We start from the raw sequence: 9,397 nt of genomic DNA, 5'->3' as shown, positions 1-9,397 counted from the left end.
ACCATTTTTGGCTTAAAACCCATTGGTATATGAAAATTTACTGAATTTCACGAACTCAGTATAATTACATATAAGTATATATATATATATATATATATATATATATATATATATATATATATATATATATATATATATATATATATGATAAGCCCTTACGGAGATGTAGCACGGAAAATTCGGTGTAGCTTAATTGATTTCTCTCTCTCTCTCTCACACACACACATCTATCTGTATGTCTGTTTCATACACTCACACAAACACACACACACACGCACACACACGCGCGCACACACACACATATATGTATATATATTTAAGATATAATTATCCACTGACAAGTGTTTCGTCGTCTACAACTCATCAGAAATGCTGAATCTACTGAGATCGAAATCGGGACCCGTGATAAGATGCCTAAGCCCCTTCCACTGAGCTATCTCGCAGGACTACTAATTTATCGCATTTTTACGTAGATGTTGTTTTGTTTCTTTTTGTTAGCGATACTTATTGAATTAATTCAATTATTTATATGAAAGCGCATTTTCAATTCGCATTTAGGTAAAAATGTGCTTCCATATAAATAATTGTATCCATTCAATAAGTATTGCTAATAGATACAAAAGGGTGAGTCAAAAATAGGTGGACAATGTTGTAAACCTTCCAACATCTGGAAGTGTCTCTGTTGTCATGATAAAGACCAACTAGGGTCAGCCATCCGACCTCAATAAAAAATGGTCCCGGCTACCTATCTTCACGATATTTAGTAACTAAATAAATATAATTTAACTTTATCTGTTTTTATTTTAAGAGTATAGGTCGCCAGGACCGTTTTATTTAAAACCGGATGGCTGACCCTAGTTGACCTCTATCATAATAAGAGTGCAACTTCCACTGACAGGAATGTTTACAACGTTGTTCACCTACATATACATTTTATCTAAACGGAATATTAAGTATGGTGATACGAGTTAAAATCGGTCGCATGATTAGTACCTAATTCTTTTTTTACGGAAAATTGTACATTTCGCTGTTGTATTTATACATATATATATATATTATTATTATATGGCCGAAAACTGTGGAAATTGAATTATCTCCCTTTTTTTTCGAGGTTGACGCGACAATGTCGGCCATATCTATGAATTAGATGAAATAGAAATTAAATGAAATAGATGAATGATATCTATGCATTTTTTAAAAACTCATAGCAGATGTTCTACTTTATCAAATTAAAATTTTTATATCTTGCTATTTTTCAGATGACAATTACGTAAATAATGTTGTTTTTGCTGAAGAAGAAAATATATTAAAATATTATTGCTGTAGTCTAACCGTAAATATGTCTTTTTAAGTAACAATCGTATCAATTACGTAATTGCTATCACGAAAATATCAAAAAATCCCAAAAAATATATTTGATCTAGTAGATAAATTTTATGTGTAAACGTAATCTTAACGGAAAATTGTATATATTCGCAGTTTTTTTATAATGATAATAAGAATATATTCGAAAATTGGAGGAACTGAATTATCTCCCTTGTTTTTTCTCGAAATTCATGTGACGTTAATGTCGGTCATTTATTCTTACTATAATATCTATGCATTTTTAAAAAGTTAAATAGCAGATGTTCTACTTGATTAAATTTCGTAATATTTGGATTGATTACTATTTTCGAGAAAGCAATTATGTAAATGATATTGTTTTTTCTTAAAAGGATATATTTTAAAAATTACCGCTGTATTCTATCCGTATACAAGCGTCATATTTAAAAAATAAAATTGGGAGAAAAGGACTAAACATGGAATTAACATAGAATTAAGAGTGCAAACACAAAATTCACATGGATATTCCATATAATTCCCAAGAAATTCCAAGTGTGTCCAATAAAAAAATAATTAAATGAAAAGTAAAATATATGGTAGTATGTAGTGACCTCTAGAGATAATCAGAAAAATTGTACATCTATAAATTGTACACTTAAAAATTGTACATCTAAAAATTATACATCTAAAAATTATACATCTAAAAATTGTACATCTATAAATTGTACACTTAAAAATTGTACATCTAAAAATCATACATCTAAAAATTGTACATTTAAAAATTGTACATTTATAAACGAACTTGGTGGCAAATTTCATAATTGAATTACCTACAAGGACCGGTGGCGTAACGGATAAAGTACTAAGTTAAATTCAGTTCTAACTGACACACTTCTGAGGAAGCTTCAAATCTCAGTACGTGTGATGCTAACAATACAATTGCGAATTATTCAAGACTTTTACCCCGTCATGGTTGACGTAACGAGAACATTGCGTGGATTAGATAAGGGATTTCCGTTCGAAATTCCATGCACATTCCCGAGTTCAACAGAGAGTATACCGAGTTCGACAAGTTACATCTGAATAAGTTTGGAGGTTACATCGGCTGAAACCTTGTTAGAATAACATTCAAGATAAGAACAGCAAACAAAATGATCATAATAAAAATTATTAAGCCTCATTTTTAAAAAAAATCAGAAAAAAAAAATGTTCAAATTATTAAAAAGCTAACCTTACGTTGGAATGTTGTCCTCGATTTTTAGTCAATTTCTTGCACGCATTAAAAAGAAAAATGTTTCAATAATAAAAATGTTCGTTGCTGTTTAAATTGGTGAGTAAAAACGAAGTTCACCCTTCGATGCACAAAATGAAAATGTTCAAAGTCGTTTCAGAGCAAACGTCTACCTGAATTTTCTAGTTCAGCTAGAATCGCGGAAGTAACTTAGATCATACACATACACATACACACTCATACACACACACACTCACACACTCACACACACAGAGTCACACAGTCACACGCATACGCACTCTAACACTAACGCGACTACGACTAGACAAGATGATGTTATAAAATGATAAAATATAAAGATGAAAAAATAAAACTGACGATTAATAACATGACGCGAATGGTACTAACAGAATTCCAGAGAAATCCTCTTTCATTCCCAATAAACGCCGGGTGCGTCCGATAGCAAAAATATTAATGAACACAACAAATTCAAATTATTAATCAACTTACCTGGCGTTGGATTGCGACTCTAACTTTCTGTTTAACATTTTGGATTATTTTTTTTTTTTTTTGCACATTAAAAAAAAAATCATATGAAAATCATATTTGTCGCTGCTTTATTACCTGAATGGTAACTTATTTAATGTATTGCTTTAAAACATAAATGAAATACGTATAAAATACGTTTAAAGCCAAATTACAACGCAAAAAAAAAAATTAACAAGTATTACTTGTTTAAAATTCATATATATATATATATATATATATATATATATATATATATATACATATATTTCGGAGATATATTTTTTCGTCAGTATTTAAGTTTTATTTTGTTTTGTTTTTTTCCTCGCGATGATGTTAAATTGAAGAAAAAGTGAATAAAGTGTCTGCGCGATGTTACCTGCAATGTTTTCTTTTTTAAATGCCGGAAGAATGCGTTTGGCAACGCAATTTCAGGGTAGTTTTATTTTTTCCGTGTTAGAAGCGTTGACTGAATTTGAAATTTAAAATGAGATACGTATAAAATACGTTTGAAACACAATTACAACATACAAAAAAAAACAAATAAATAAACAAGTATTACCACCCTGATATTCAGATCATGTTACCAGACTCATTCTTTGGCATTTAAAAAACAATATTGCAGATAACATCACACGGACACTTCATTCACTTTTTCTTCAATTTAAAATTCTGGCGACGACAAAAAGAAAAGAAACTTAAATACTGAGGAAGGAGTATAACTCCGAAATATAAAAATTTTAAACAAGTAATACTTTTTTTGCGTTGTAATTTGGCTTCAAATCGTACGTATTTCATTTTAAATATATATATATATATATATATATATATATATATATATATATATATATATATATATATATATATAACTACTTAATTTACTCACAAAACAGATCAAGAAACTAAATATCCAGACTAAATAGAGCACACACAAAGCAACAGGTCAACCAGAGGTCAAATAGGCCTTTGTCCGATAAATGCATGCTCATTGGCTGATAGGAAGGGCGCGGTGGATACTAGAAAGCTGATTGGCTAACTAAAATCTCAATAGAAGATGCGCATATAAAAACGACAAACAACCACAGAATTCGCGATTAAGCCTGAAGAGTCCTAGAGTAGATGAAACGCGGAATATTTAGTGTAGCTTAATCGCCATATACATTTTATAACTTACTATATATATATATATATATATATATATATATATATATATATATATATATATATATATATATACAAAGTTGCCCGAGGTTGAATGATGATCCACAAATGTTCCACCCGCCCATATATTTGTCATCGAAATCGGTGAAAGCGCATATTTCTTTTAATCAAATCGATTGTTTCTCTGCTCTAGTTAGGGACCCACTGCAGTGTGCCAGGGAGGAAGCTTCACATGCCTCCTTACAGTGACTTAATCCACAATACATTGTAGTCTACATTGAACTGTAGAGAATCTACTATTAATTTTGCAAAATTATCAGTAAATAATGGCTTCATTAAAGTTTAAAACGCAAAAAGTCAAGTATCATGGTTGAATCGTGTTCTAAACAGAAACATTTATTTGGAACGCGCCCCTGTCTTATCAAAGAACCAACGATTGATTTTAGGATTTTTTTTCACAAAATCATTTGAATTAAAGTTAAACGCACAAAAATCAAGTATCAGTTTTCAATTGTGCTCTGAAAGGATTCATTCATTTCGAACGCGCCCCTATCTTATAAAAAGAATATACAGTTGATTTTATAGGCTGTACCTTTCTCTTGTGCGGTAATAAAACTTCTTAAAATCACTTTTGATATTAGGTTGCATAAAAGTGTTTACGTTAGTCAAAAACGGACTCCCTTCTTTAATCGAATTTTTTCGATTATCAATTTTCGATACTTATTAGAAACATTCCGATACAAAACCTACGTAACAACACTCCCTAATACATTTCGCGTGAACTTTCCAAAAAATCGGCCAAGCTGTTTCCGAGCCCATGTGTACTCAGACACAGACGATGAAAATGTGCTCATCTTGGGAGCACGGAATGCCTAACCCTACTGGATAAAAGTGATACGTCAAGACGAGCAAATGCAGAAGTTCTCTGAAGGTAATGAGTCGGAAAGAACAATGGCAACTGCTACTCCGCAGCATATGTGCAGTATACAACCTCTGAATTACTAACACCTACTTCAGGATGGCCGATAAATATAAATCTTTAGCCATTGCTCTTGATGGTTGAAAAGGTTTCTTGTAATTTAGTCTTGGCAGCATTGAATTGTGACCGTCCATTTTTGTCCCCATTCCACTGCAGATTGGAGGTCTTTCTCTAGTGTTTCCGCCATTGCCTTAGAAATGTGTTCATTTGTTTTTCTCTCGTGCCTGTTATAGAGCGTGGTGTCATCAACAAATATACCCATCTCAGAGACAATTTTATCAGGGATGTCATTTATGAATATTAGGAATAATAAAGGTAATATTAAGAATAATGAAGGCCCAAAAATAGATCCCTGATGTATTCCCGCATTTATATCATATTGTTTAGATGTACGACCGCCGAGAACAACCTGGATTCTTCTCTTATTTAACAAGGATTTAATTATGTTGTGCTCATCCAGTGATGCCGTATGGTCTAATTTTTTTTTAGAAGACCATCGTACCAAACCCTGTCAAAAGCCTTAGATATACCTAAGGCTTCCGCTCTACACTCCCCTGCTTTGTCTAATGTATGGTACATACGTTCATAGATTACAGTTAGGATATCTACTGTAGAACGGGCCTGCCTAAATCCATAGTGTTAGTCGGTTAGAAATCTAGCAGCTGTAAGATGATGGACTAGAGCTTGGTTAATTATGGATTCAAATATTCTCGGTTAATTATGGATTCAAATATTTTTGGCGAAAAGTGGGAGGAGGCTAATGGGGAGATAATTTAATGGGTTAGTTCTTTCGCCAGAATTCTTGTAAACTAGTACCATAGAAGCAGTTTGTCAGCAACCAGGAAAGCAAGATTCGTTAAGGCATTTGTTGAAAAATTTGAAGAAAACTGGAGCAATCCCAACAGATTATTTTTTAATGGACCAGCCGGGATGAGATCGGGGCCACTTGCTTTTGAGGTGGCTAGGTTTTTTATTATATCATGCACTTGAGAAGGAGTGATTTTCAGATCATCTATTGTGGCGTCAGTCCGCAAAGGAAAGTCAGGGAGGGTGGTTTACGGGTCCAATGTTAGCTTTTTCGGTTGCTGTGCAAACAACTTCATGATTGTTGGATAGTGGGGTAATTGGTGAGTGCCCATTATTTACTATACTGTTGTAGATTTTCCAAAAATCACAGGTTCCTAATTTCTGTGTTTCGATGCGTTTTCTTGTGATTTCGGTATATTCTGCCTTAGCTGTCGCTATTTCGTTCTTACAATTACTTCTAGCTTCTATCAACTTCTGTCTGTTTGAACTGGACTTATGTCGGTTAAATCTGCAGTACGCATGCTGTATTTGAGCAATGACAGCTGCACAAGTAGAAGTAAAACATAGGGAAGAATGGGGTTTGCTATAGAGTTGATAAGGACACCAAGTTTATCAACACTCGATACTGCTACATCTAGGATGGTGTTATTCTGTATCACACTCTGGAAGAAGTTCTGAAATATTTTCAGCCAATGTCGCCACTCTTACGCTGAACTTGGATTTGTATCAACTCTGTTCGACCTTAGTAGGTGGCCCATGGCTCATCAAAAAAAATATATCTCATTAAAGTGTTGTGCTAAGAAAACAACTAAACCCTATGACTAAGCTGTAATGAGTTAAATAGTTAAATTACGTCCACACAAACCTATGGAATAGAAACAATAAACAAATATTAGATGCATTGCTACACATATATTACATAAACACACAATTACATCAGATTAGAAAAACAGAAAAAAACTATATCAATATATAAAACAGTAATATAATTCATCAACTTGCAAAAACATATCCAATACTCTCATCATACAACATCCTTAGGTTTAAACTAGTTAGATGACATAAATGAAAAGAAACCGTGTTGTTAATATATAATAAAATATAAATTGAATATGGTATATTTTATACTAGAATTTATATTGCAAACAGAATGCAACATTACCCGGTTAACAGCTAAGTTCTATAGTTCCAGCAGCAGTTTAATGATAAACTTCAAGAACCCTCAAACATATATTGAATGGCAGAATGATCGTTTATTTTTAATTGGAGCGCGAAGTTTTCAAAAAAGCTGGTGGTCAATCCGATCTATATAAAATGCAAGACAACTGATGCAAGGAAAAGATATCTGACGTTTAACACTATGCTGACACACAAAAAGAAAATGTTTGATTCATTAATAACAAGCTTTGGATTCTCAACTGCGGTATGCTCTCTCTTACTATTTTCTGATGGCTCAGCTCTGATCAAAACCAAGAAGGATTGAGTACACGCTGGCAAAAATACTTTAGTAATCTGCTCAATAGCCATATTTCGTCAATACTGAGACACTTAATCAAATCCATCAGCAACCAACACAAGATACCTTTGCTAAGCCGCCAACAATGGCAGAAATCAATAAAGCAATCAATCGAACTCAGACAAAGCAGCTGGGAAGAACAGACGCATTACAAGCCTTTCATGATATACTGCAAATAATCTGGGAGGAGGAGGAGGAGGAGGAGAAGATGCAATGCGACTTTCGAGATTATCTTCGTTTTTTTACATAGGCGGCACCACTTATCAAGGCCAAGACGCCACTCGAGGATAAGGGTTAAAGAGTGTACAGTAGTCAATTGGACAATAGAGTAATCGTTAGTAATAGAGATTCGGTAAATTTGTTAACTCATATGGAACGACTCATCAAAAACTTGTTTACTTTAGACTTGAAGACAACCATATTGTAGTCAGCTGGATAGCAGGAAAATGGAAGACAATTCCATAGGCGTGCAGTTCTAAGAAAGAAGCTTTGATCATGGAATCTACGTTTAGGTTTAGGCACAGATAAAGAGTGGGTGAAATTATTGATAGTGTTTTCTGCTAGACGGGTGTTTCTTGTGAAAGTTTGGCGAGGGGGCACCATGGATTGGCGCTCAGCCGAGCGCTTGCCATGAAAATAACGATAAAGTAGAGACAAACTCGCAACGTCTCTTCTATGAGAAAGAGGTTGTAGGTAAGAGAAAATGACATCTCCTACGAGGCTACGAAGTCTATTTTGAACTCTATCAATGCAGGATAAATCCTTTCTAGCAGCTCCTGCCCAAATGTAGCAAGAGTACTCCATCCTAGGACGTACCTGGCTCTTATAGAGAATTACATCAGCAGTGAGATATCTACTGGATCGATAGAAGGATCCCACCATTTTTCTAGCGGCCTTGGCAACGGATTTAATGTATGTGTTCTATTTAAGATCAGGAGTAAAGGTCAAGCCCAGAAGCTGGTCAAAACATGAAGCCTCCCCAAGACGAGAGCCATTCATTTCAATTGATGCCAGATGGGGGTCAGAGCGTTGATGATGTAAAGATAAAAGCTTGGTTTTAGATGCATTAACACATAACAAGCCACCTCTTTCCCCATTGTACCGCTTAAGATCAGAGGAGCGACAATCAGAGAAAACTTGGTCGTTTACGGTATTAGATGTGCTACCATATATAGTAGTATCATCATCATAAATGTCTACGAATGATGTAAGGATATGATTTGGAAGAGAGTTGGGTCCAGGATGGACCCCTGAGGGACTCCAGCATTAATACTAAGAGCTTCTGATTTCTGCCCATCAACCACTACACTTATGAAGCTATCAGAGAGAAATGATTTAATAATTGAGAAGACATTTCCAGATGCTTTTATCGTCTCTCTGTATATGGAAAAGGGTAGCAGAATTGATTACGGAAACTACAAATGTATATTACTTCTTTCTATCGTTAGGAAAATATTCGCCAAAGTCACGAAAGAAATTTGCCAAAGGCACATTGTGGTTTTAGATCAGGGAAAAGCACCATCTATATGATTTTGCCATAAGAAAACTTCTATATAAGAATATAGTGCAAAACATGTTATTAAATCTTTTGACACAGTGAGCAGGGAATCTCTGTGGGCTGTGCTTGGACGCATTGGATGTCCCCCAAAATTTATTTCAATGATTAAGCTCCTCCATGGTCGCATGGCAGGATTAGTTCTCCATAACTTTATAGGGTCTGAGATTTAGAGATTAGTATGCTGCAGCACCTTCACCAGTGAAAGACCGCGATCGATAAGTCCACATTCTCTACCGTCTAGATGGACTCCTTTTTAACTTGTACCCACTCAATGCTAAGAGCCTTCTAGCCCTCACA

General features: G+C 34.2%; 1 protein-coding gene across 3 annotated transcripts in view; it reads right to left on the bottom strand.

Annotated features, from left to right (window-relative positions):
- LOC145276684 (uncharacterized) overlaps positions 1 to 2,701 on the bottom strand; it is a 262,149-nt gene extending 259,448 nt beyond the window's left edge. For 2 of the 3 annotated variants that reach the window (XM_080127862.1, XM_080127864.1), the window contains exon 1: positions 2,560 to 2,701. The gene's annotated coding sequence lies outside the window, so the exon portion shown is untranslated. Of the gene's footprint in view, positions 1 to 2,554 lie in introns of all 3 variants that reach the window. The other variant, XM_080127863.1, reaches the window with a different exon arrangement.
- Positions 2,702 to 9,397: the final 6,696 nt, after the last annotated feature.

The sequence above is a fragment of the Euprymna scolopes genome, chromosome 5 (genome assembly GCF_053919585.1).
Source record: "Euprymna scolopes isolate OS-2025 chromosome 5, ASM5391958v1, whole genome shotgun sequence".
NCBI lineage: Eukaryota > Metazoa > Mollusca > Cephalopoda > Sepiida > Sepiolidae > Euprymna > Euprymna scolopes.
Note: the sequence above shows the minus strand (reverse complement) of the source record. Positions and strands in the feature narration are given on the sequence as shown.